General features: G+C 39.4%; 1 protein-coding gene across 1 annotated transcript in view; it reads right to left on the minus strand.

Annotated features, from left to right (window-relative positions):
* The window catches only part of Gtdc1 (glycosyltransferase like domain containing 1), a 334,933-nt gene extending 311,991 nt beyond the window's left edge, over positions 1-22,942 (minus strand). The window contains exon 1 of the mRNA XM_040745304.1: positions 22,863-22,942. The gene's annotated coding sequence lies outside the window, so the exon portion shown is untranslated. The remainder of the gene's footprint in view (positions 1-22,862) is intronic.
* Positions 22,943-27,969: the final 5,027 nt, after the last annotated feature.

Raw genomic sequence — 27,969 nt, forward strand, 5'->3', positions numbered from 1 at the left:
GAGACAAAGTGTGTGTGTTGTGTGTGTGTGTGTGTGTGTGTGTGTGTGTATGTGTGTGTGTGAGAGAGAGAGAGACAGAGGGAGAGAGAGAGAGAGAGAGTACACATACTATAAATAAATAAACATAACCTTCTCGGTCTATATAATGTTAGCTGTTGTATGTGTGTGTTTACAGAGTTGACCATTTAATATTGGATAACCAATTGTTAATGCTTCTCCCAGGACAAGGGAGCAGGGGTGTTATATTAATATTTTTAAGGTATTCAAAACCATTAGCTATCAGGTAAATGTGAATTAAAATTACTTTGAAATTCCATCTTCAGACATAATAGTTATCATGACACTAAATAGGTATCAAGGAAACAAGACACTAAGTTCTGGTAAAGATATTTGAAAAGAAAAAACCTCATTCACTGCTGGTGGACGGGTAAACCTGACACCATTATGGCAATCAATATGAAAGTTACCACTCCTGAACATATACCCAAAGGAGTCTATATTCTACTGCAGAGACACTTACACATCCATGCTGATTGCTGCACTATTCACAATAGCAAGAAATGGAATAAGCCAAGATGTCCATCAATAGATGAATGGGTAATGGAATTACATTTGGTTGTGAAGAAAAATTAACTATGCTGGAAACTGAGTAGATCTAGAAAGTATTTAAGGGAGACAATCCCGACTTACACAAATATTACATTCTCTCTCATGTGAATCCTATATGCACACGTGGGCATAAATGTGCACACACACACACACGGGTGTAAATATGGGTATAGATTATGAAAATCGATAGAGAATAATGAGAAGGAAGAAGTATTGAGGAATGGAGGGTGACGCAATACAATAAATGTAACATATAAACAGAAATGAAACTACTAGGATGGAAATTCACAAAGGTAAGCAAGGAAAGAAGAACCAAATAGTAACACATGATAATGGCTTGAGCCAGGTGCAGTATCAGGTGGTCAAAAGTGGTCAGATACAACATGAGTTACTATGGACTGTGGATAAGAAACAAAGAATCCAAGATGATTGCAAGGTTCTGGCCTGATTAATAGGAATAACTTCTTACTAACTTAGCTAGATAAGGAACACAAAAAGCTTAACACCAATAGAGCAAATAATCCAAATTAATAACTGTACAAATGAACTGAAAAGACACTTCTCAAATTAATACACTGACCAATAAATACATGAAAAAATGCTTAATGTCCTCAGTCACCAGGGAAGTTAAGATCAAAAGTATACTGAGATTCCATCTCATCCCAGGCAGGGTAACTATCATCAAAAGAACAAAAGGAACCTCTTTCTCAATGCAGCAGCTGCCATCTCCTCCCAGGTACTATGCCTGTCCAGACTTCTTGGGAGGTTAAAAATGCCAAAAAGAGGACTAAGAAGCTCACCCTGCAAAAGCCAGAAGCAAGTGAAAATTAGTTGCAACTGCCAAATAGAACAGCTAGCATATTGTAGTAGCTGTTTTGCATGTTACTGGGACAATACACCTGATGAAAACAACTTATGAAGAAAGAGTTCATTCTCTCTCACAGTTCAAGGGCACAATTCATCATGGAGGCGGGTAGATGAAGCAAGAGTATAAGGAAGCTTGTTATACTGCATCTATCAAGAAGTAGAGAAATGAATACTTCTTTCTTTTTATGTCCTCTAAGACCCCAGCCCATGGTCCCTCCTATATTTAGGGTGAGTACTCCCGTCTCAATCAGCTGAGTTAGAAATGCCTCTATAGAAACATGTCTGGTGCATGCCTTTAATGCCAGCACTCCAGAGGCAGAAGCAGGTGGTTATCTGTGAGTTCTTTGAGGCTAGCCTGGTCGACTTACCGAGTTCCAAAACAGTCAGAGCTACAAAATGAGACCCTGTCTAGAAACACACCCCACCTCCCAAAAAAGGCTTCATAGGCATTTCCAGAAGTTTGCTTCCATAATTACCTAAACGCTCACAAATTAATAACATTAACAATCACAAGTCCACCCCTGCTCAATTCGACACCAAGCTTTTAAGTCACATCTTCTACCCTTATCTCTATAGACTCCTGAACATTTAATAATAAAAAATACATTTGATCTAACTTCAAAAGTCTCCATAAATATAAGCACAGAGTCTCTGAGGCTCAGGATGTGTGCCGCTTGTTTAATCAAAACATAAGATACATATTACAATATATAACAGCAAACATCCCCATTCCCAAGAAGAATGGGGTAAAGCACAGAAAGACCAGATTAAAGCCAGAACTGGAGATCATCATGTTAAGAAAAATAAGCCAGGCTAAGAAAGACAAGTATCTCATGCTTTTTCTCATATTTAGAATCAAACTTAGAGGTAATGGCATGAAGTCACAGAGGTAATAATAAACAATTTACTAAGTGGTGCAATATAAAAAGACAGACTCACAGAGACAGAGTAAGGCTGAAGCTCTAGGTAATCCCATCCCACGCTGCTTGGGTCTCCCACCATACCAAACACAAGCCAGACAAAAGAAGACATTCTCCTCCAGCTTCTTCGGTCCTCATGTAGCACCCCAGGCTATGTCCTAAAGCTAGTACCCTAAAGCTACTGTCAGAATTCCCACAATATTTCCCCCCTTTGGTCTACATAAGGTTCTATATCTAATACAAAACTATATCAATAAGAACAAATACCAAGATTGTCCAGGAGAAAAAAAAAAGGTTAATAACATGCACAAAAAATAGAACTACAACCAACAGGAACAACATCAAGCAAGAAACACATAGTAAATGCCCAGGCTATCGGTATTTGGCAAATAACAGAGATCATTTAATAGCTGTCCTATCCTGAGAAATCTAAATCTTGAACTAAAATGTCTTAACTAAGATATTCAAGGATAGTAAGTGTGACTATCTAGTCTTCAACCCCATTAAGACCTGAAAAGGAAAATAGTATTACCTGAGTAAGCAGGAAGTGCAAGTAATCAACTTCTAAAAGATGCAAAAAATGACAGTGACCGTTGGACAGTCACTCAAAGCCTCTCTGCAATGCTGGGGCAATCAACTTTGCTATAGGCCTAGAATATCTGACAGACCATTTTTAGAAGCAGGAAAATTTGAAAGACTATTCTACCTTGTCTTGGCAAGATTCAGCAGTCACTTTTCTTTGTAACCTGCTTGTCCAGTTTGGACAGCGTGCTTACTGTCAACAGTTGAGATAAGCGCAGTTCTTTGCCCAAGAGGACAGTTTTGCCAAGAGGAAAACAAGCTCTATATGGAGTGCCTTTGGTGCCCAACATCCTCACAAGATTGGTGCTGCCAGGAGCAGTCATGTCTCAAAGTCAACAGGATCCTAAATTATTGAAACATTTAAATGCCATATTGTGTAGGTCTTTGAGGTACATCTCTGTGCATCTAGAGAACCCAACTAAAGTATTACAAGCATGTGTGACTAATAACCTCTAATTCTTAATAATTTATATAGTAGAAAGACTAAAGATTCACATAATAAAAATAATCCTTAAACAGATGTGCAGCATGAGGACAATGACCTCAAAATTGTAGCAATATGACAAAAATATTCTCAATTTTGTATCAAAATACAAAATATTTTAAGCAGAAGTAGAAACATACATATAATATGACAAAAATAACTTTATATTTGTATACAAAAATATTGTAAACAGAAATAGGAACATAAACAATATAACAAATATAATTTTGAATTGGTATCAATATACAAATTATCTTAGACAGGAATACAAAGATAATTTTACATATGTATCAATATACAAGAATCTATAGTCACTAAAATAGTTTACAAGTAGATACACTAATTTCTGTTATTATTCTATCCTATCTTTTCCCCTTTTTTATACCAAACAAGATTTCTGAGTCTAATTATTATTATTCTGTCCCTAACCTTATAATAACTTACAACCAACCCTGAGAAAAAAAACAAAAACATCCATCTCAACTGTTAGGAGAGGGGGTGTCGTTCTTAGAATTACTTCCAGCTGTCTTGGGGACAACACTATCTCTATGAGATCTTATTTTAAAAAAACTAAGATAATAGTTAAGTCTCAAAAGGACTAGCAGTAACATTTGTAGACAGTCTCTGAGCAGCAGAATAATGAGATAATCGATACAAGCAAAGTACTTTACATACATGTATGAAAACATAATTAGCCAAGTTGGTGACACACACCTTTAGTCCCAACACTTGGGAGGCAGGCCAACCTGCTCTACAGAGCAAGTTCCAGGACAGGCAGGGCTACAGAGAGAAACCCTGTCTCAGAAGGAGGGAGGGAGGAAGGGAGGGAGGGAGGGAGGGAGGGAGGGAGGGAGGGAGGGAGGGAGGGAGGGAGGGAGGGAGGGAGGGAGGGAGGTGTTGGGGAAGTCCTGTTATTTGCCTGTGCACTTGTCAATAAAGTACTGTCTGGCCAATAGAAAACCTAGATAGGAGGGGCTAGGAATCCAGGAGGATTCTGGGTAGGAGGAACACAGGAGAGTCAACATGTGACGCCATGGGGGTAGGACGCCGGGAACTATTCTCCGGTAAGAAACATACTTAGATTAACAATTATGGGGTAATTACTTAAGGCAGAGCTAACCAGTAAGGGACAAGCAAGGCCAACAGCTTCATAATTAATATAGCCTCCTGTGTGTTTATTTGGGACTAATGCGGCTCTGGAACCAGGCTGGCGGGACGGCTTCACTCAAAGAAAAAGCTTCTCTTAACAGAATGGTTGTCAGAAGCGGGATTGAATTTCCACGCAAAACAACAAAAGCTTTAAAGGAATTTTAGAAACAGAAGAACGGAGAGAAGCACAGATTTTTGGTAGCAGCATTTTTCTCAGGTGTGCTCTGTTTTGCTAGCGACAAGCCGAGATTCACGTGGCTCGCTTACTGGAGTCTTCCTGACTCGGCATAAAAAAAAAAAAAACCAACAAGGTTCTTTTAAGAGACTCTGCTAACGATTGAAAAGTGTGTACGTACAGTTGGAAGTGGCAGCTTTTACTGGATGTCAGCATGGACTGAGGCGGTAAGCTGAAATCACGCTTACGCCCGCCATCTTGAAACGGCAGTTTAAAACAGCCGTGGTTTTACAGATAAGACACGTGGCCAGAAAAACATAAAGATTTACAGTAAAGTCAGACTCGGATAAAGAAAAACCTCTAAAGGTTTACAGTGTGTTTAAAAATATATGTGAGATTGAGAGAGAAAATGAAACGACAAAGTGGTAAATAAATACAAAAGCCGGCGTTGTGGTGGCGCACACCGGTAGGATTTACTCCAGAGGCAGAGGCAGGCGGATTTCCAAAGAGAAACCCTGTCTCAGAGAAAAATAAATAAAAGTAAAAGAAATAGAATAATAATAATAAATAAATAAGCCACGTAAAGATGGAAAATACACAGAGAGTCTGGATACTGTACGCTATTATGTTTTTCAGTTTTTTGCTTGCTCAGGAAGGAACTGATACTAAAGTACACTTGCTTATAAATGCTGCTAAATTAATACAACTTATATCTTTTGAAAATACCTTGACTTCAAAATTTAAGCATAAGGATATGTTACTCGGAAAAGGAGTTTTTATTTATGTTTCTACAGAAAATGAAAAGCTGAAGATTTCTTCCAGGCTTTTGTGGTTTCACGAACCAAGACCCCCGGAAGCAGTGGACCAGGTGTTCCAACTATTGAGACAGCTAAGATGATGCAGCTTTACAGACCCCGAAAATATGGACTTATACAGGTTTCTGAGTTTTGTCATGATCCCCATAGTATGAACGGCGCCCCCTTCCAGCAGGAAGCAGTTTAGAATGAGCGACGCCCCAATTCCCATCTTGTTTATAAATCTTTGTTTTCATTTAAATGGGATTGTTTATAATTGGCTAGTGATCACAGCCAATCTTTTTTAATGGTAAAAAGGGGAATTATGGTATGGGTATTGTTTTTCATTTATTGAGACAAAATCAAGGTCAATTTTGTGATGCTTGTATTTCTCCTCTTGATTAAGTATTGTGCTTATACTGATCTTTTACAACGTAATGTATAATTGAATACAGACTATAGATAGTTACTTATAATAGAATTTCTAGTTACATAAGTTAGGTTTCTAGATATACAGAAATATATTTGAGATGGACAGTCTTCAAACCTCTCAAAGACCTTCAGAACATGGCATTTAAAATGGTTTAGGGTTTCTCTTGACAATGAGAAATGTCTGCTCCTGGCAGCACCAATTACGTCTGAGAGGAAGATGGGCATCGAAGAAACTCGTTATAAAGTTTGCTTTCAACATGGCAAGATTAGCCATTTGGGCAAGAAACTGCTCTTGCCTAGATTGTTTGACTGTTGTTGTATCATCTGGACATGCAGGACCCACAGGAAAGTGACTACTGAACTCAGTCTTACAGGGTTCCTGCTTGATGAAGAGTCTACGAGACTTTCTGCAGGACAAAGAAAAATGACTGACAGACTGCCAACGCAGATGGACAGTTTGAAATTTCCTGCTTTGCTGAGAAGTGTTCCAGACACATTGTGGCCTATGGGCTGAAGATGGATGCCCCAACGTTACAGAGGAACTTCAGGTGACTGTCCAGGCAGTAAGATGTCTCTGTCAATCCTAGTGTTTATATATTATCCTTCTGTGGTCTTTGATGGAGTTGAAGACATATAGTTATAATTACAGTTTTCCTTAGTTATGATAAAAGATAAGCTACATAGAACTTGGGACTCACAAGGATGGGATGGATGATATTTTCTTTAAATCTTGCTAAAATATTGTAACTATGTTCTTATTTGATAACTGTTCTGTTATATACAATTTGACTGTGTTAAAGTTAAGACCTTTCTTTTTGTTTAAACAGAAAAGAGGAGATGTTGGGGAAGTCCTGTTATTTGCCTGTGCATTTGTCAATAAAGTACTGTCTGGCCAATAGAAAACCTAGATAGGAGGGGCTAGGAATCCAGGAGGATTCTGGGTAGGAGGAACACAGGAGAGTCAACATGTGACGCCATGGGGGTAGGACGCCGGGAACTATTCTCCGGTAAGAAACATACTTAGATTAACAATTATGGGGTAATTACTTAAGGCAGAGCTAGCCAGTAAGGGACAAGCAAGGCCAACAGCTTCATAATTAATATAGCCTCCTGTGTGTTTATTTGGGACTAATGCGGCTCTGGAACCAGGCTGGCGGGACGGCTTCACTCAAAGAAAAAGCTTCTCTTAACAGGGAGGGAGGGAGGGAGGGAGGGAGGGAGGGAGGGAGGGAGGGAGGGAGGGAGGGAGGGAGGGAGGGAGGGAGGGAGGGAGGGAGGGAAGAAAGATAATGAATAATGGAATTAATTCCCTTTTTTAATGCGTATGGGTGTTTGTTCTCATGAGTTTATGTGTACCATATGTGTGCAGGAGTCTGCAAAGGTCAGAAAAAAGCATCAGATCCCCTGGACCTGGAGTTACAGATGGTTATGAGTCATCAAATTCATACTGGAACCAAATCCAGGTCCTCTGCAATAGCAGTAAGTCACTTAAACACTAAGCATCTCTCCAGCTCCTCTTGAAACTCATTCCTGTTTACAAATAACATGCACTACTAAAAGACTCACACTCATAAAAAAACAAAACTTCATAGAATTATGGATACTGTTTTTTGTGAAACAAACCACTGAAAATCATGAGGCAAATGTATATATGTACACCTGTATGTATGTGTTTAACTTTTAGGAAGTATTTCATATGAAGTTGGGGGGAAGTCCTGTGCATTTGTCAATAAAGCACTGCTGGCCAATAGGAATCTAGATAGGTGGGACTAGGAGTCCAGGAGGACTCTGGGAAGGAGAAAACACAAGGAGTCGAGATGTAACGCCATGGGGTAGGAAGCCCAGAAAGTTCTCTGGTAAGAGAAATACTTAGATTAACAATTATGGGGTAATTACTTAAGTCAGAACTAGCCAGTAAGAAACAAGCAAGGCCAACAGCTTCATAATTAATATAGCCTCCTGTGTGTTTATTTGGAACTGATGCGGCTCTAGAACCAGGCTGGCGGGAAGGCTTTCTCTCAAGGAAAAAGCTTCTCTTTACAATATTTGAGTTAAATATATCAAGGACTCAGCACCAAGACCAATGGATTGTGTGTTTTCTGGTTTACAAAAATCCACACAAGTCTGGTAAGCACTTCACACCTTTATTTTTAATTTCACATATCAAGTAGAGCAATATGGATTGCCAAGGTGTACATTTACTATACTAATGTGAACAGACACATTCCTAAAGTTATAGCTATTTAAAGATAACACTAGCATCAAGATACTCATTCTTACTATGGGAAAGCATAAGAAGAAAGTCATTTGTTATTAAACTAATTGTACTGCCAAGTGCTTCTTAGGATCATATGTAAACCTTGTCTTAAATTGGCTTCTCTATATTTTACTGTTTCAAGTCAAAGAGAATTCCTAAGTTGCTTTTTGTTGTGATAAAACACTGACCAAAACCAACATGAAGAGAAAAATATTTAACTTAAGTCACAGCCCATCATTGAGGAAGCCATCCATGATAGGAATTCAAGCAGGAAACAGGCAACAGAAATTATAGCAGAGACCACAAGGGAATGTTGTTTACTGGCTCATCTCCATGCCTTGCTCAGCTTTCTTTCTTTCTTACTATGGATGACATCAATCATGGTAGGCTGGGTCCTCCCATATCAATCATTAATCAAGAAAATGCCTACACAAACAGACCGACTTGCCCACAGGCCAATGTGACAGTGGAAATTCCTCAACTAAGGAAACCTCTTCCCAGGTGACCCTACTTTTACTCAAGGAAGCAAAAACAAACCAGCAAAGAGAAAAGCAGACATCACAACAGACTGAGAATTTGGGTTTTGATATTTGTAACATCCAAATTTTTAAGTGAGTGGTATTTCCAATTGGATAATGCACAGTCTATCTCATTAAAACATGTTAAGCATTAACAAAGAACACAAATGACACAAAAAAAATATCAAAACCACTACTGTAATTGTAACATGGGTATACATACTTAACTAACAACTGGGAGAATTTTCTAGCTTGTATCCATCCCATGTGAATCAACATTACTTCTTCCCAGCTATGTATTCCCAATTTCATGCTATTGTTTCTATCCCATGCTAAAATAGTCTCCCACTTCATCTTATCTCCTTCAAACATCCATCTTACAACTGGTCTCCTCCATATGGTGTACTCTGAACCTCAATGACACGTATCAGTCTTTCCACTGCAATAACCCAGCCATCTTTGCCTTCCATGAAATGCCTAATGCAGTGTCTTATTTATTCTGTTCCAAGTACTGATGCTTTGCTTAACAAAACTGAAATCCTATTAAACCAGGAAATTAATCAACTGAACCAAATGGAGTATATACTTTAATTTTCTTTTGTTGATTCTTCCAACATAGTACTTCTTGCAAGTACATTTTCTATGTGTTCTATTTGGAGTTCATCCAATTCAGCTTACAATACACATTCATTTCTATAATGGCTCATTTTCACAGTCTTATATAGGCATTTTCTATCATGGAATGACCTACAAATAGAACTAAACAATACTATGCTAATACTAAAGACAATTCAGTGAATTGCTGAGTTCTAAAGTTGGAATATATCCTGTGGAACAATCTTCAAACACTGTAAATATGTATCACTCTCACTGGTTAGTAAAGAGCTGACTGGCCTTTAGTGGGGCTGGAAGAGATTGGACAGGAGAGCCAGAGCAGGAGAACACTGGGAAGAAGGGAGAAGTCTCGGGAGGCACCATGAGATGCAGAGAGAGCAGGATGGAAAGTACATACATAAGGTAAGTGAGTCTCAGAACAGCACACAGATAAATAGGAATGGGTTCATTTAAGTTATAAGAGCTAGCCAAAAACAAGCTTAAGCTATCAGCTGCGCATTTATAATTAATACTAAGTCTCTGTGTAGTTATTGAGGGATGGCTGATAGGACAGAAAAGTCCATCTACAGATACTCAAACTGCAAATGCATCATCACCACTTCTCAAGGTGACTATAACATCATTCTATACCAATGTTAGTCAGGTTAAATGCTGGTAAGTCTTAAAATTTACCCAAAATGCAGGCTTACTTTCTTTTTTATTTATTTGTTCATCACTCATCATAACAAAAAATACCTTTGCCCAAGATAAGTCACAGGGTGTAGAGGATTCCACACACGTATACTTTCCCCTAAACACACAGACACACAAAGAAACAAAAGTGGATAGGACTGATGGTTCCTCCACATATTCCAAATTTCAGTATTCTGTCTCCTCAGAAAGCAATCATGAGAAGTCAACACAAAGAAATGGGAAATAAGCTTTATTATTACTCTCACTGACAACATAAAACTAATTTGCTTTGTTCTGGTTTTTGACAAAACAAAGAATTAAATCCAGGGCCTCACAGATGCTAGAAAACTCTACTTCTGAGCTACAGACCTGGTCAAAAGATTAGTTTTGAACACTTGGAAAAAAAAAAGGAAAAAAAAAAACTAAGAAAAGGCATTAGAAAAATAGATGCAGACACATGTTCATGTACACAAGAATCCCGTAAAAACACAAAAACAGATGTTATAATATGTACTTAAAGGATCTATAAGGTTTAAAAAAAAAAACCCTGCCAAAAGATTATGAAACAAAGAACTTCCAAGGATGCCATTAACATCTCTTTATGTTGGCTATCTACTTCTGGGCATGGGGCCTGTCCTTAAGAGTGGTGTATATCCCCAATAAGACTCAGTCAGAGAAAACTAATTTTTCATTGGCCAGGGGTTATCAACTGGACATAGCTTCTGGGTTAGAGATAGGAGCATGTGTCCACTCCTCTCAGCACTGGGCCCCAATCTGGGAAACCACAATGGGACACAACACAGGGAGCACAGACATCACAACTCCTGCAAAGGAGGGGCCAGAAAGATTTTAAGAACCACAACACTAGAAAGACTGCTGTGAAACAGGTTCCCCTAGAAATGGCTGCATAAACAAAACCAAAACGACAATAGAGCTAACACAAAAGAGGGAAAATTTCAACGGTTGGCCCTAACCCTAGACAAACAACTACAGGCCACAAAATGACTGCTAAAAGAGGGAGAATCCTCTCCCCGCAATGAGCCCAGTTGATTAGCCAATACAACATGGTCCCTGAAACCATATACACAACAAAACAAACTCAGCAGGTTTGGGCATGCACACATGCGCTCACACATGTATATAACATAATAATCAAAGAAAAAGAGGCTATCAATTTGAGAGTGGGAAAGCATAGAAGAGATTATAGGAAAGAGACCTAGGAGGGTCTGGAAGGAGAACAGGGAAGGTAGAAGTGATATAATTATATTTTGATTTAAAAGTAAAGAAAAACATTATAGGGCTTAAACTAACCTCATCTAGTAAACAGCTGTCATTCTTTGTTGCATTCCCTTTAGAATTCAACCCTAAAAGGTAATAACTATGTAAGTTTCATGAATAAAAACAGGATCTTTAAAGTTAGATTGCCAAGGCAATTACTACATATCATTATAGAATGGTAATGCGTAGTACACATTCTGCAAATGAAGACCAAATTTACTTCAACTACACTAACCACCAGTAGACTTTTTTTCATTTTCATATAGTCATAAAGTTTGCTGAATCATATGGCTTAATGCCATACTTGCGCCACACTCAGTTAGTCATCCCAAGGATATGGCAAACTTGTCTCTTTCACCATCTTTGTCTAACGGTGCATCACTGACTCCAGCAGGCAGCTCACCCAGACAATTTCTGTAATGGATTCTGGCTCTCTCTGCACAGTAGGTGACAATCCTTGTCAAGTTTCCAGTCTATCTCATAACTGAATGATTAGAACCTGCTGCAGATGTCACATCTAAATACTTAAATGGATTTTTATCATCAGTGTCACCTAGAAGACAGTATCACTAACAGCATTGTCTAGAGAGCATCTATTTCAGTATTGCCAAGCTCTCTTCATCATAACTGATTAGACATTTCTTTCCTAAAGCAGAGGTCAGCAAACTAGAATATGTAAGTAAACTCAACAGTGTTGCCTGTCCTTATACAGGTATAATCTAAAAATTTGTTTTATATTTTTAAATAATTGGGGAAATGTTAACTCATATTCTGTGGCATGTGAAACCAATACGGAATCAAACTTCAGTCTCAACAAATAATGGTTACTAAAAGGGAATCATGTCCCTTCACCACTTCTCTACCGCTGCTTTCTTACTGCAACAGCACACTGGAGTATGAACAATGCTTGCTACAGTAGCCCAAAATATTTACTATCTGGGTCCTTTAAAGAGAAAAGTCTACCACCTCAGCTTAGAGAAGTCTTTGGTGTAGGCATTATACCACTGGTGTCTTACTTTGCAGCAACTTAACTAACAAGTATTCCACTCCAGTGTAGACAGCTTTACTCTCCATGTTCTTCCCCTTGGCTCAACTTTGCACCAATCAAAGGATTTAACAACGATCTTGGACAGGAATGAAGAATCAACTTCTAATCTCCAATACAGGCCTCTTCCATGTCCCAAGCTCTATTCTGGATTTCTAGTCTGTACAAACTATAATGGAGATCTCTACGTTTGTCCACAGCTGAACATTTTTCATATTAGTGTGCATGTTGACCATCATTTCTTAGCCATGCTCTAACACCCACTCTGACATGTGGATTTCCTTGGGCACTTTACAGCCTGAATATTTTAACTTCTCCTGACCTCAACAACACCTCTTAATTTTTCTTTGAACCTTCAAACTTTTGACCTAGGAGTTCAACCTTTACAACCTTTACAAACAGCCTACTCTTCTGTTACTTCAGCTCATTTCATACAAACTCCAAATATAAGAATATAACAAAATTACGATCTATACATATAGATGTATTTCCCACCAAAAAATACTGACCTTGAAATATCTCTAAGCTGTTTTACTATCTGACTCAAAAGGATACATATTATATTTCCTCTTACCTGTCCACTCTTGCTAGTTGTCTGCTTACTCCAAATGATATCTCCACCACTGAGGGGGCCCAGCTTATCTGCATCTCTTTGAGCATAAACTCATGTCAAAGCTTACAAACACAAACATGGTACCAGGAAGGAAGAGGCTAATTGAAATTATTAACTCAACTCAGTAGTAACTGGTGGCATCAATCTTAAAAATACAAATCTTTATAGACATGCAAGAACCTTGCCTATTTCAAAATGACACACAAAAAAATCCAATAATCACAGAGCCTATCAATTAGGGAAATAAATTAGAGATATGAAGTCCATATTCAAAGAAATACTAAATAGACTAAATCTTTAAGACTCCACTATATGAGCTTAATTTTAAAAAAGCAAGTTCTAAAATCTCTTAGTATCTAAACTCCTTTTCTATTATTAAAAACTGTTGCATCATTCCCAAAGACACTGTATATTAAAATGACCAATATTTATTATATTAGAAAATAAGACACTAAGTTTTTATTAAATCTTCATAAACTTGTAATATTTAAAAGAGATAATCCATTTTGTGAAAACACTTTCAAAGTATAAAAGAAAATATTGCTATAAGTTTTTCAAATATTATTCTGCTTAGCTTATGAAACGATAAGTGGATACTCATATCTACTGCTACATTCAATCTGCTATGATACAGTTTTGACTGAGCTATATGAAAAAAATGGCCTCAAAAAACACATAGTAAGAAAAATGTGTTCATACTAATAACCTGTTATTATAATAATGAGTAATTTTGATGATACTATACCAAAACCTGGGAAACAGTAATTTCTTCATGGTTAGTTATAATGTAGAGCCTAACACAACGACACTTTTTTATTATGTTGCTTGCTTTTTAAAAGGATCTTTAACCTTTATTTGTAACACTTTTCATTTTAAAAACATTGGTTTACTGGTCACAAATCTTATCATAATTCATTATACAGCAGTAAACATCCACTAATATCACTGTGTACCACTTAAATATTGAAAAGCAGAAAAGAGCATAGCAAATAACATAGATTTTCTAAAATTTTAATTTTCATTTAAAAAATTGAATTTTTATTTTTGGCAAAAAACATTAACAACTGTTTCTCTTAAAGTGACAGTCCTTCATTTTCAAGAAAATGACTGACAGATGACTAAGTCTAAATTATCATAGTTTCTTTTTCATTCATTCTTTAAAGTAGAAGTGATATTTCATATAGAAAATGAGATTAGTTTTACTGATAACTCAGAAAAAAGCACAAAATTTTGTTTTCTCTAGACAAACAATATACAGTGGCTATAAATCAGAAGTGCCTTTTGTATCCTTCCAATTTATCGCAGCAAATACTAAAAGAAAGATTAATAAGTTAACTCATTGCTGTTTCTTCCTCAAGAACCTTCTGAAGTGAATATGGCTGGCATTTCTGTTTTCAGTGTTTCTAAATGTACATGTCACATGAGGCATATACAATTACTAGTACAGTTTGGTGTCACTGGCATTTAATTTCTATTAAGATATCCACAAATTTATTCATTCTTATTTTTAAACTACAAGACAAATGTCAGATCAAAAAAGCAAAAAGTTTCATTACTATGATAATAGTTCTAATTTTATGCCCCCATCTGCAAAAGACACCTGCTGACAAGTAGCTACATCACATCTTGAGAACCACTATCTTGTTTGTTTGTTTACCAAGAAAGGGTTTGTCTATGTAGTCGTGGATGTCCTGGAATTCACTCCGTAGACCAGGCTGGCCTTGGTTCAGAGATTCACTTTTCTCTGTCTCAGTGCTGGGCTCAAAGGCATGCATACATACATTGTTAGTATTCAGGCATCTGTACTGGCCTGTCCTTGGAGTTCTGACAGGATATGCCCTCAGCCTGCAACCATGAATTATGTTCCCTTTTGAAAGGGCCCTGCCTACTTCCCATCCTTCTCTTTCTCTTCCTCTGTCTGTCTGTCCTCCCTTCTCTCCCTTTCCTTTTCTTCTCTCCGGCTGCTCATGTATCAGTAGGCCAGTCTCCCTGATTCCCTTTCCCCTCTTGATGATCCATCCCTTTCCCTAATTAAAAAACCGCTCTGCTTGAACCTGTGGCATGGTGTCTTTCTCTCCCACACTGCTTTTTTTAAATTACAACATATACCACCACTGCCCAGCATGAGAACTACTATTTTCTTTTATTTAAATTAGAAACAATCTTGCTTCACATATCAATTCCAGCTCCCTCTCCTCCCCCACCCCCGATAATGCCCCACCTCATGCCCCCTCAGCTCTACAGGGAGGGTGAGGCCCTCCATTGTCATATCATCCAGGACAGGGCCTAGGCCCTCCCCCATGTGTTCAAGCTGAGAGAGCATCCCTCCGTGTGGAATGGGCTCCCAAAGTCCATTCGTACGCCAGGGATAAATACTGACAGTACCAGAGGCCCTATAGATTGCACACTCCTCCTCACTGACACCCACATTCAGGGGGTCTGGATCAGTCCTATGCTAGCCTCTCAGCCATCAGACTGGGGTCTATGAGCAACCCCTTGCTCAGGTCAGCTGTTTCTGTGGGTTTCATCAGCCTGGTCTTGACCCCTTTGCTCATCACTCCTCCCTCTCTGCAACTGGGTTCCAGGAGTTCAGTTCAATGTTTAGCTGTGGGTGTCTGCCTCTGCTTCCATCAGCCACTGGATGAAGGCTCTAGGATGGCATATAAGGTAGTCATCAATCTCATTATCGTGGAAGAGCATTTAAGGTAGCCTCTCCACTACTGCTTCGATTGCCAGTTGGTGAGAACTACTATCTTAAGCTTATTGCTTTCTAAGCAATAAATGATAAGGTAACATCTTCAAATCCATACAATTAGTTTACCAAGGGTCTGCACTGGTGTTTTGATTTTAACACAAAATGCTCTCATTTGTTCTGAAACTTAATAGTAATACAATTGATAGCAAGCAGCATTGAGTCTACATATACAAACATTATCTCATTTAATTCTCATATCTCTATTCAGTAGCTGTTATAATATAGATGAAGAAATCTAGATTAGAGGCAGAGAAGTCTTTTGTTTAAGGTCACAATGACAGCTGCTAGTATACCTTAGATTCAGACATAAGCAAATACTATGCATATCTAACATTAAATCTTGATAACTTATCTTCACTACAGATAAAATTTTTTTGTCTAGGGAAGCATATAATAGTGAAAGAGCAAACTTGAGGTAATATATCTCAAGCCAGGAAACAGAGATCATGAGACCCTGGTCTCATGATTCCTGTAACCTTTAATACCTTGTAACATTGGGCCCTATCTCTTAAAGGTCCACAATCCCTACTAACAGCACCACTTTAAAACTAAACTCTTTGGGGGACATCTAAACTGTAAAAACAGTATATTCTGCCACCTTACACCATATATCACTACATTATGTATATATAAATAGACTGATAATTTACCTCTTTTATAATTTTTTATTTTGGTTTATGAGCCTAGCCTTTAATGGTTTGACCATCATTCCTGCCCTTAAACAAGCAAGTCTTTTGTAATTTTAAAGTCATCTGAACAAGATCTCTATTTAGAAAGGTTTTGAGTTACCTGATTACCTCTACCTATATGGGAGACAATTTCTATTTAAAGTAGTGTTTAAACTAGATAGTGTATTAATTCATACTGTTAAAATATGATCATGAATTAATGCACTAAATATTATTATTAATTTTTAACTGCCAATGACATTATGCCCATTTTAAACATGAGGAAACCAAAATTCAAACATGTTAAATACCTACCTTCTTCCCAAGGCCTACTGCTTAAACTGTACAAAAAAATCAAATTCAGTCTCAATTGACTCTTGAGCCCAAAATGTCTAGTCATACATCCAGATCTATTAAAGAAACTCTCTACCACTGGTGGTGGCCTCCACCTTTAATTCCAGCAGTCGGAAGGCAGAGGCAGCCTGATCTAGGAGTGAGTTCCAGGACAGCCAAGACTACATACAGAAACCTTGTCTCAAAAAAACCAAAAGAAAAAAAAATAAATGAAAGAAAGTCTCAATGACTCACCAATTGCTCACAAAGTTGATACAGTTCTTGCTGATACCACACTCTACCCAAATCAATCAAGATATGACTCATCTTGCATCTTAAAACTCAACAACTAAAAAAAAGTATATGTTCTTGGGTGCTTCAAATAAGGACCTATAGGTAATATTAAATACTGAAGTAAACTGGCTTATACAAAATCAGCACACATTCATGTGAATTGTTTAAAAAAAAAAAAGCTTCGAAGAAAGGTAAAGTTGTCACAGCTACAAGGGCCATCTAGAAATTACACAATAGCTTTCAAAACCTCAGTCAACTGCAACAGAAATCATTTTCCTAAACCTCAACCAATCAGTAAAATTTCCATTTCAAGTTAGAATCTACAAAGGTCATAAGTCATGTCCTGAGGTTTGTTTCTATTCTAAGAGTTTACACTACAAAACAGTTGTTAAAGAGAGAGGGAGAGAATTAGAGTTCCAGTTCAATATACTTGCCCAAATCCAGCATAAGCATCTGTGGATGGGAGAGGAATGTGGTTTAATTTCAATCAAATCACATTCTCAGAGTCCACACATGTTGGTGAGGAAGCTGACAAAATGAAAGGCTCTGGACTATCACTAAAACAGAAGGCAGTACAGAACAGAGATAAACAATTACTCATGTCACAGAACACCATTCCAGAGTTTGGGAAAGAGAGACTTAAAAAAACTATAGATCAACATTACTTCCTCCCATCCATGACTCTTAGTGTGACCAAGAAGAATCACAATCCTGTAATGTAAAAGCAAATGACAAACAAAAGAGAGGAGGGAGATGAAGACTGAGGTCATATCTCTTAACATGCATCATTTACAGTAAGAGTTCCCCCATTTATTTGAATTAATTTTACATACTTCATTTCTTTCACATAATTGAAGTTTTCCTTTAGAGTTGTAAAATGTTTACCTCAACATAATCAGTAAATTGTTCACTTAAAGACACCACTACAAAAATTACCATCGTTCCCTTCTACACATACATGGACTCCACTATCATTAAATGTATGAGATTTGGGCTTTTGTGGGAAATTTAGCTCAAATGTCCTTTTAAAAAATTAGTACAAGAAACCCTCCAAGAAAAGTTATGGTCATTACCTTTTTAATACAGAGTGTTTGCACTGCTTGTTAAATACATGGCAATTTGGGAGTTCAATATATGACTGCTGTTCTAAAACCAAATTAAAGGTTTAGACTACTAAAGAGTTTGATGACTTCCCTCAATACAATAACTACAATTGTATGGAGAACAAAATCAAAGAGGTCTCTCCTTTTATAGGCAGTAATTTAAGGGTCTTGTAATGAGAATTTACTCTTTAGTATATAATTACTAATGAACAAAAATGGGGTCATTAAACTCACTTACTTATAGTGCCATAAAATTCCTATGTGTAAGAAATATAAAATAATATACAATATTCATCAAACTCAAAACACATTGAAATGTACAGTGCCTTACAATTCAACCTAGTGAAATTTTTGTGCCTTAAGTAAATGTCTATAAGATGACTGAAGTCATTTTTCATATGGATGTTTATAATTTAAAATATGAAATTTCCCAAGTACTAATGTTGGCAATAAAATGTCTAAAGTTATTAAATGAATTGTGACTTTTCTATGAACAATATCCCTCCCCCAACACTAATACAGAAGTTACTATTAGAATGGATGTGTACTTAGCCAATATTAATAACTCGCCTCATTCTTGAAGTATACACAGTATAAAAGACAGGAAATAACCATACTACAGAAACGTATAATGAACACCTTACCAAAAAAAAAGCTCAAAATGGACAGATTAAAAGGGCAGAAAGTCAAACACTTGAAAATAGCCACCATTCAAAATGGACAAAAATAATCCATTCCTCCACTAACACGGTGCAGAGAACATAACTAAAGGCTAGCCAGGAATGGGTTCTGAGTCATGACTGGATAAATCCTGGATGTCCTAGAGTTTCTGATGCATATGAAAAGCTGAACCTCAAAAATGTTTCATTGTGGTACCAGTGAAAGAATCTACATTTCAGTATCTAAAGAACAGTACAGTGAGTAAGAATCTAGATGATATCACACACAGTATCCTGGTTCTGCCAAGACCTTTACTATTTATCTGTGGATGAAAATAGACCTTACCCAGACTGATGGCTGGGAGGCCAGCATGGGACTGATCCAGACCCCCTGAATGTGGGTGTCAGTGAGGAGGTCTAGGCAATCTATGGGGCCTTGGGTAGTAGATCAGTATTTATTGCTGGCACACAAATGGACTTTCGGTGCCCATCCCACAATGAAGGATGCTCTCTCAGCCAGGACTCTCAGGGGAGGGCCTAGGCCCTGCCCTGAACAAAATGACAGACTCTGGATATCCTCCTTGGAGGGCCTCACCCTCCCTGCAGAAAGGAGTGGGGATTAGGTGGGGGGGCTGGAGGGCCTGGTGGAGGGAGAGGAGGAGAGAAAGGAGAGGGAGCTGGAATTGACATGTGAAGCAAGCTTGTTTATAATTTAAATAAAAAATAATAATAATAAAAACAGGCCTCAGTTTCCCAGGTTTAGGAGGACAGAAGGAAGGAAACAGGCCTCAGTAACCTAGGTTGAAGAGGACATAGAGAAAGAAGGAAACAGGCCTCAGTTACCTAGATTGAGGAGGACACAGAGAAGGAAGGAAACAAGCCTCAGTTGCCTAGATTGAGGAGGTCACAGAGAAGGAAGGAAACAGCCCTCAGTTGCCTAGGTTGAAGAGGACACAGAGAAAGAAGGAAACAAGCCTCAGTTGCCTAGGTTGAAGAGGACACAGAGAAAGAAGGAAACAGGCCTCAGTTATCTAGATTGAGGACTTCACAGAGAAGGAAGGAAACAGCCCTCAATTGCCTAGGTTGAAGAGGACACAGAGAAGGAAGGAAACAGGCATTTACAAAGTACCCTGTACTTGACACTAGTCATACAGATTAAAAACATGTGATCATCTTTCAAAAAGCACCTACCAAGACAAGACACATAAGCAACAAATATTTACTAAGTCTACATCAAATACTGTGCTGTGAGAGATACAAAAATCCCACCCCACCCCAATAAGGACCTCAGGGTTCCTGAATTCTAGGCTCACTTTTTTTTAATGTAATACTGGTGATAGTCATGTAGATTACTATTTATGCACTGGATCTCTCTTCCCACTGAGTTTCAAAGTCATACATACCATAACCCTAAAACTCTTGATAAACTTCCGGGAGACATAAAGTCCTTGATTCAAGAATATGAATGACAGAGAGACAGGAGAGAAGGCTCCATGGGTTAGGAATACATATTGCTCTTAAAAGAGGACCCAAGATCAGTTCCCAGCATTTACACAACTCCAGCTCCAGAAGATCTGACACGTCTGGCTTCTACAGACACCTGCACTCACATGCACAAGCACACATATAATTTTTAAAAATTAAAATAAGATATTCCTATTTAAAGAATTTGACTAATAGAACCCTGGCATGGTAGGAATTAGAGATGCAAGGGTAAGGAGTTCAAGGCCAGCCTCAGATACATAGCAAATTCCTGACCCTAGTCTATATGAGGCCCTGTCTCAAGAAAAAAGATCAATCTGAGTAATTAACAAACTGGAAAAAATATTAAATTCAAAGTTTTAAACTAAAGTAGAAAAATGCTTCAACTAACATGTAAATATAGTTTGCTAACTTTTCACCATTTGTATCTAATGTGTCAAAATTAGAAATTATTCTCATATGAGAAAAGGGGGCATTTTTTAAAAACTGTATAGTGATTACCTGGCAAATCTTAAGGTAACAAAATCAAGGAGGAAGGAACCAGAGCTCAGAAGAGCATTTTACTTTGCTCAACAGGCTGAGGTGTGGGGGAGCGTGGTTTGGCCAAAACTAGATCAAGTTTGACACATCAGGAGGGTTCATCTAGTTAAATGCTTAATAAAGGCACGTAGTTCTATTCAGTTCCTTCTAAATCTCATGAAAATGTAAAATAGTGAAGGTGAATTACGCTGCCACAAATGTGAAATCCTGGTATTCTGTAATTTACAAGGTAAAAATGTCAACACGATTTTAGAACAAAAGTGAAGAAGGCATTGTGCTATAAAGTATATTATTATTAGCTTCGGGTATGACCTACTAATGGTTTCCAAGTTTGTCGAAGTATCCTGATTCAAAATGTGTTCCTCCAACCCTAATATGAAACTGTTTCATTAAACACAGAACAAGGCCCTAAGGACGACAGTTCTCAGTTGAAGTTCAGAAGAATCTATTCCACATCAAGACCTGGAATGCACTAATGAAAATTCAATATCGCTCCTGGTATGTGGGTTCCAACATGAAACTCATGCATGCCATGGCTAAAGCTTACGGTTAAACAGGTTAATAGAACCCAATAAAACGGTTCTATTGAGTGATGCTGCCCTCCCCTCCTGGCCCCCTTCCCCAACAGCTCCTTTAGCTAACCACGACAGTAAGCTTCAAAATCACCTTGAGGGGTAATAGCAACTAAGTCAGGCAAGCTGGGGCACAGGAGGGCTGAGGGTTGCAATCCACCGCGTGTGGCAAGATCACCTTCAACTCACCTTTTCCATTTCCAAACTGTGATACAGGTGGAACGAAAAATAAAACCATAAACCCTTCTCCTGGAGCTTCCCATCACAGGGCCTCGAGGTACTAACTGAAGAACCCCTATCTCAAAGCTCATCTAACGCTGCACACTTCTGAGAAGACTATAAAAGTTGCCCTTGCCCCGCGGAGTGGGAGTGGGGGTGTGTGGGGTGTGGGGTCTCTGCCCACCGAGAGACCAAGGGTTAAATTAATGCACTGTTGCAACTTTGCGGCTGTTGTTCAGTGAGTTCTAAAGACTCATTCACTCCGAGAACCCTTGCTCGCGAAAAGAACCAGCGCCCGGTGGACTGGCTGGACGCGACGGAAACGTCAAGCCTACGCGCGATCCTCGACTAGGGGGGACGCGAGCTGGGGGCTCCCCGCGGTCCGAGGTTAGGGACCCCGGGGGATCCCGACCAGGAAAGCGCAGGCCAGGGCCAAGCCGGACAGGGAGGACTGGGGTCGGCTAGGCCCGTGCCCGTCCCAGGCTCGGCGCTCGGCAAGTGTCGCTTAGGGCCACCACACGGCCCCCGCAGAGGCGGGAAGGCGCGCGTGCGCCCGGGAAGCGCAGCCCCGGCTCCGCCCTCCTCACCCCCCCTCCCCAGCTCCTCGCGGCCGCCGCCCCACTGGGAACTCGGAGCCGCGCGGCCCCGCGAGGCGGGCGCCCGAGGGGAGGGGCCGCGCTCCCCGCCTCCCGCGGCCAGCGCTGCTCCCAGCCAAGGCGACTCACCTCCTCCTCCTCCTCCTCCTCCACCTCCTCCTCCTCCTCCTCCTCCTCCTCGGCTCCCACCAGGCCACCGGCAGCCCAGCTGGCGACGCGCTGACGCCGAGCCCCTCCCCCGCGGCCGCCACCGAGGCCGCCCGCCCCTCCCCGCGGCGGCCGCAGCGGCCTTGGGGCGCGTCAGGCGCTCGCCCCGCCCTCGCCCCGCCCACACGCCTGAGGCTCCGCCCCCGGGCGGCCGGCTCCTACGCGGAGTCCCAGAATCAGGGGCCGCCCGCTGCGAGCCGACTCTCCCCGGGGCGAGCGGCTCCTCACACCTGCTCTCCGCCCCGGCCCGCCCGGCCCCTCGCACGCTTTCCACTCACGCCAGCGCCCCCGCCGCCCTTTCAGCTTTTCCACACTCGCTCACACCTCTTGTCGCCGCCTCCGCTCGCGCGGCGGCCTTCTTTTCCTACCGAGAGGTCTGCGGGCTCCCCGGGCCGCCTTCTCAGGCAGGTTTTTTAGCCCTCACCTGTAGTCATCGTAACCCTGTCCTTCCGGGTGGGCCGGAGCCTCAGGGACCCGCCAGGGTCAGTGCACACCCTCCTGCTAGTATTGGTCAGAGAGCCCAGCTTTCCCTCCCTCGGGACTCCTGGAGGAGCACTGCTAGCCAATGCTGGCTTTTCCTCTAAAGTTTTATGATGCCTTTTGGTTGTCGATACTACATGTACTTCAGACGCAGCCTGATCATTAATAACATTCGTGGCCCCACTAGAAGTCGGAAAGAACACAAGAAACTCTTAAGGGTCTCTGTAAAATGAGGACTATGTCTCCGTTACATTTCTATGATTGATGACTTCGTATTTGGGACCGTGTTGTGAATTCAATAATTCAAGCAAATGCAAAACATGCGATGGTAGTTATATGCTTTTATCTGGTAACGTCATTTTTTAAACTAAACTTGGAACAGACTGTAGTGGCATTAAGCATATCTAAAATAAAAGACACTGATTAGGCCTTTGGAGTTACACCCAAGAGTTGTTTTAAGTTATGTGAGTAAACATTATTATTCTTAAATTGAACAGTGAAAACCACCGTCTACTCTAAACAAAGCCCACACTCTATGTGGACGTCCAAAGCTTAAAACCATTGTTGAGTTGAACAACAATATCACAAGCCTTTAAAAAACCTAATAAACCATCTGTCCATCTACTTTTACACAAATTGGAAAACAGAAAACAGTAAATGCTGAAAGCTGAAAATGAGAATTCCTAACTGCAGATGAATCTTGTAAATCCTATACCACAGAATAAAATATTGAGAAAACCCCAAAGCCTGGGGGCTACCAATTCATCAATCTGGAAGAAGAATCATGTAATTTTATCAATGAATCATCTAGTCCTTAAGATCACCTAGAGTCTAATTTTTTCATTTTGCTGATTAAGATCTAAAGTCTGGACAGGGTGAGTTGCCTAACCAATATACCCAGCTTAAATGGAGCAAAGTTCGCATTCATACTCCGACCTGTCTCACATACTTGCCAGCATAGTATTTAGAACTACAAACTTAAAGCTACTCAGCATCTGAATTCTTTGACATATCAGCTCTGCCTCAGTATACATGATCTGTGGATTTGAGCTTAAGTATTGATATCAGAAGTCATTTCACCCCAATATTTTCAAGGATTTCTGTTGTGTAACCTGCATCTCTCGGTCGGGGATCATCTGCATGATCTCAGTCACTTCTGGCCCTGGCTCTGGAACTCTGATCCAGCCAAACACATTCATCCTCAGAGGTGCCAAAGGCTGTGCCTGATTAAAAGAGTTATGAAATCTCTATTGTCAAGAAAATTACAACATTATTGGTGAGGTAAAATATGAGGCATGAAATGATAATTCAACACTAATAATCAAGGACTCAACAGTAATTTCCAAATGTTAAGTGGGAAAATGGTGCACATAAATTAAGAAAAGACTTCTTAAAGGCCACAACAAAAAGGAGATCTATCATTTAGAGTGCTGTGTATAGGAGAGAAGTAAAGCAAAATGCTTGGATAAAAGCTCGAAGAAGAAAACAGACATGCCGAGAATAAGGGAAAGGTCAATCAGGGAAATCTGAGAATCAAGAGCAATCTAGGTCCCAATGCAAGATAGAGCCATTGGTAGAGGACCTAGATTTCAACCTGACACAGAGTTTAGGAGGAAATCATTGTGGAAGGACTGGCCAGGGGAGAAAGGAGGGTGGGGAAAGAGGTGAAAAAAAATCAGAAGGTCAAAACTTTGTTAGGTATATTGGACATCAATGCCACTTAGAAAGGCTTGGGTTTGGTGAGTATACATAGGAAACAGTGAAAAGAAAGTCTGAAGTGTTTTTATGATTGTGGCAAGAGTCAGTAAAAGTCGCATATGCCCCAGGTCCTGCAAACTACTGGATAAGGAAGTAAGATATCTTGCCAAGGGAGATCCTCTATGTCATATTCTCATTCCACAAAACTGTAGTTTGATACTCAAATAGAATTAGATGATAAAGACCCCTTAACCAAGGTCCTGACCATGAACCCTATCCTGATATTTCTATGGTCAACTTATTTTTATTTCTGTTTCAGTCGTATTGATGTAAATGTTCTTTATGGTGACGTATTTAATAAGTGATTATTAAATATACACAAAATGTTGTTAGACAAGAATATAGAAATGCCTCTAGCTGCAGTAGTTTATGATCTAGATGGAGAAAAAGAGGTCAATACACCTAACATAGGAAATATAATCCATGGACAGGGAGAGCAACATTGTTCAAAGCAAAATGAAGTAATATGGAAATTGTTTGGGATGTAGCCAAACAGACTGGGAGTGATATGGCCTTTTGAGTCATCATTCAACAAATTATGGTGAACTTTGCACAGTCTTTTAGATACCAAAGACAAAGCAATATAACAAACAGTCCCGGTTCTCGCTGAGACCCGAAAGGAGTTATTTGTCATGTGTTGAAGACTATATGAAAAGCCAAGGACATCTAGAATGTAAGAAACTGGGAAAAGAGTGAAGGAATGAAGCAAAGGAGATAATAAAGTCTTATGAATAGAAGGGCTTTTGAGGTCAAGTGAAAGTAAGGACATTGGGAGATTAGTCCCTCTGGCATTCTGAATCTGAAGGAGAGATGGGAACCTGGAAAAGCAGATGCAAGCCAGCATGATAACACACGCAGGAGATAAGTAGACAAGGTTGCTGGCAAGGTTAGCAAAAAACATGGAAATGCCAAGACTAAATAGTGGATAGGTGGTGTTAGTCAGAGAAAATCTATAGCATCATATGCAGCAGAAAGGCCAAAGAGATAAGCATTAAGAAAGGCCAGTCTGGTTAGCAACAAAGATGTCATGTGTGACGTCAAAGAGAAATGTCTCTGAAGAGTCAGAAGTGACATGGAGGCAATGAATGCTGCCTGAAACAACCAGTAAGACGCAAAATATACCAGTGAACCAAAAACTCAGTCACATAAATGGCTCCCAGAAAGTTCACTCTTCTCTTGGAATATCACGGTAACCTAACAGCTTCACTACCTGTTATGCCTCAGCCAGGTAACCAGTAAGTATGATGACCTTGGACACATCAGACATTGTCACTGAACCCCAGGTTTTCACTAGTGAAAAACAGAAATCTCAGATCTGAGGTGTAGAGGCAGAAGGCAAGCCTTTCTACAAAGAAAAAAAAACAAAAGTGTCCTGTGAAGTGTGCAGGAACAGCTACCATGACCCTCAAGTGGTACTTTTGCCATCTGGAAGAAGACAGCTCAGTCGAACCAGATGCTCTTTTGTTTATCAAACTGCAAGACAATTAGGGAGTATTTTTTCTTCCCTGGAAATAGATTAGAAAATTTGGCAGACAAAGTAGAGGGAAAAACCTGAAGCCATTGATTTGAAGTGTTGTAGCCTTGAGCTTCCAAGGATAAGCAAACCAGACTTTGGCCAAATTTGTGTCTGTACATGTATGTGCATGCCTTCTCCTGATTGTAATATGCTGGTGAGTAGGGTATGTTAATTTGTTAGGTGTTATTGAAAGATAGAATGCTATTATCACTCTCTCCTAGTTGGAATATACTTCACATGGGGGTCTACTGGGAGGACCTAATCTCTTGTGGTGATTTGGAAAGCTGCAGTAAATTCATTGAAAGAAAAATATGTGAAAATTATCCTAAAAATAATCATAAAATTTGCTATGTTTAATTTGCTGGCCTAAAAACTCCTCAAGTCAGTAGTGACCACAGATTCCTAGCATTAATGAACAATTACCATATTACTGAAATTAACACCATATTTAGCCTTAGAAGTCTTTTTGATATTGGTGCTGAGAAAGGCCAAAAATATCAATAGCCTGAGAAGCATAAAATATATTATTTGTTGATGAAACATCTTTAGATGGGATTGAACTATTCCACATTGTAATACAAGGGCATGGGGTTTATCGTTGTTACCTTCTGGCCTAGAGTTAAAAGCATTTCATACTATGGCTCATCCTGGACCTTTTATCAAAGATATGTTTCATGTTTTTCCTTAAAAGACAAAGAAGGGCCGGGCAGTGGTGGCGCACGCCTTTAATCCCAGCACTCGGGAGGCAGAGGCAGGCGGATTTCTGTGAGTTCGAGGCCGGGCTGGACCGACAGCCACCAAAACAATACAGAGAAACCCTGTCTCGTAAAAACCAAAAAAAAAAAAAAAAAAGACAAAGAAGGCTTACATAGTCTCACCTCATGCCTAGCCTTCCAGTAATTATCTGTTGCTTGGAATCAGTGTCAGCCAACTAAGTTCAGGTGGGGGAAAATGTTTGATCTGCAGTGGTGTGATTTAGAAGACTGTGTACGTAGAAGGTACAGCTACACATATACAGAGAACATATTGATCTAATTTGACTGCCAGTGATTTAATTAATATTTTTCAAGCACTTTGAACATAAAAAGCACTATCTGAAAGTTGAGAGCTATTACTCATAATCATTTTTCCTAGAGTTAACGTACAAATGTGATACTCTTATGATATCTTTGAAAGACAGGCTTTATTTTAGTAAGTTCTTTGGACTATGATTTAAGACATTCTCATTAAAACTTCAAGACTCTAGTTTCTGAAAGTCAAGCTTCAAGCTGGTTGGGTATCATCCATCAGTAGATTCTAAAGCAAACATGCTGAATAAACAACAGTGACAGCTTGGGGAAGTATACACACCTGTTTATTCAGAAGATGCTAACAAGGGCAAGTTTAAAATAAGAACACACACCACAACCTGATTTTCAAGATTTTGTGCATGCATGCAACCTAAAATTACCCATATTATCATCTAGGGGTTTTGTTTCCTTCCAACTTTTTTCTCCCTAAAAAATAACTATTAATGAGCATGATACCTTGGTAATAATCTGCAAAGAAGAAAAAAGTGGCAACCTTTGTTTGAGGCTTTGACAAGTAAACATGTTATTTTCAATTATTACTTTTTCTTCAAGTCAAGTATAAGAACAATTGGCAAAAGGTGAAGAAATTTTAAGCTGAAGAAAAAATCATTTGAAAGGAGGAGTTTGTCTAACATGTAGTAGTTTTAGAAATATTCTATCCATGCCTATAAAAGAATAACAGGATATTTGTTCAACTTTCCAGTACC

This window comes from Mesocricetus auratus, unplaced genomic scaffold, assembly GCF_017639785.1.
Source record: "Mesocricetus auratus isolate SY011 unplaced genomic scaffold, BCM_Maur_2.0 Super-Scaffold_100004, whole genome shotgun sequence".
Lineage (NCBI taxonomy): Eukaryota > Metazoa > Chordata > Mammalia > Rodentia > Cricetidae > Mesocricetus > Mesocricetus auratus.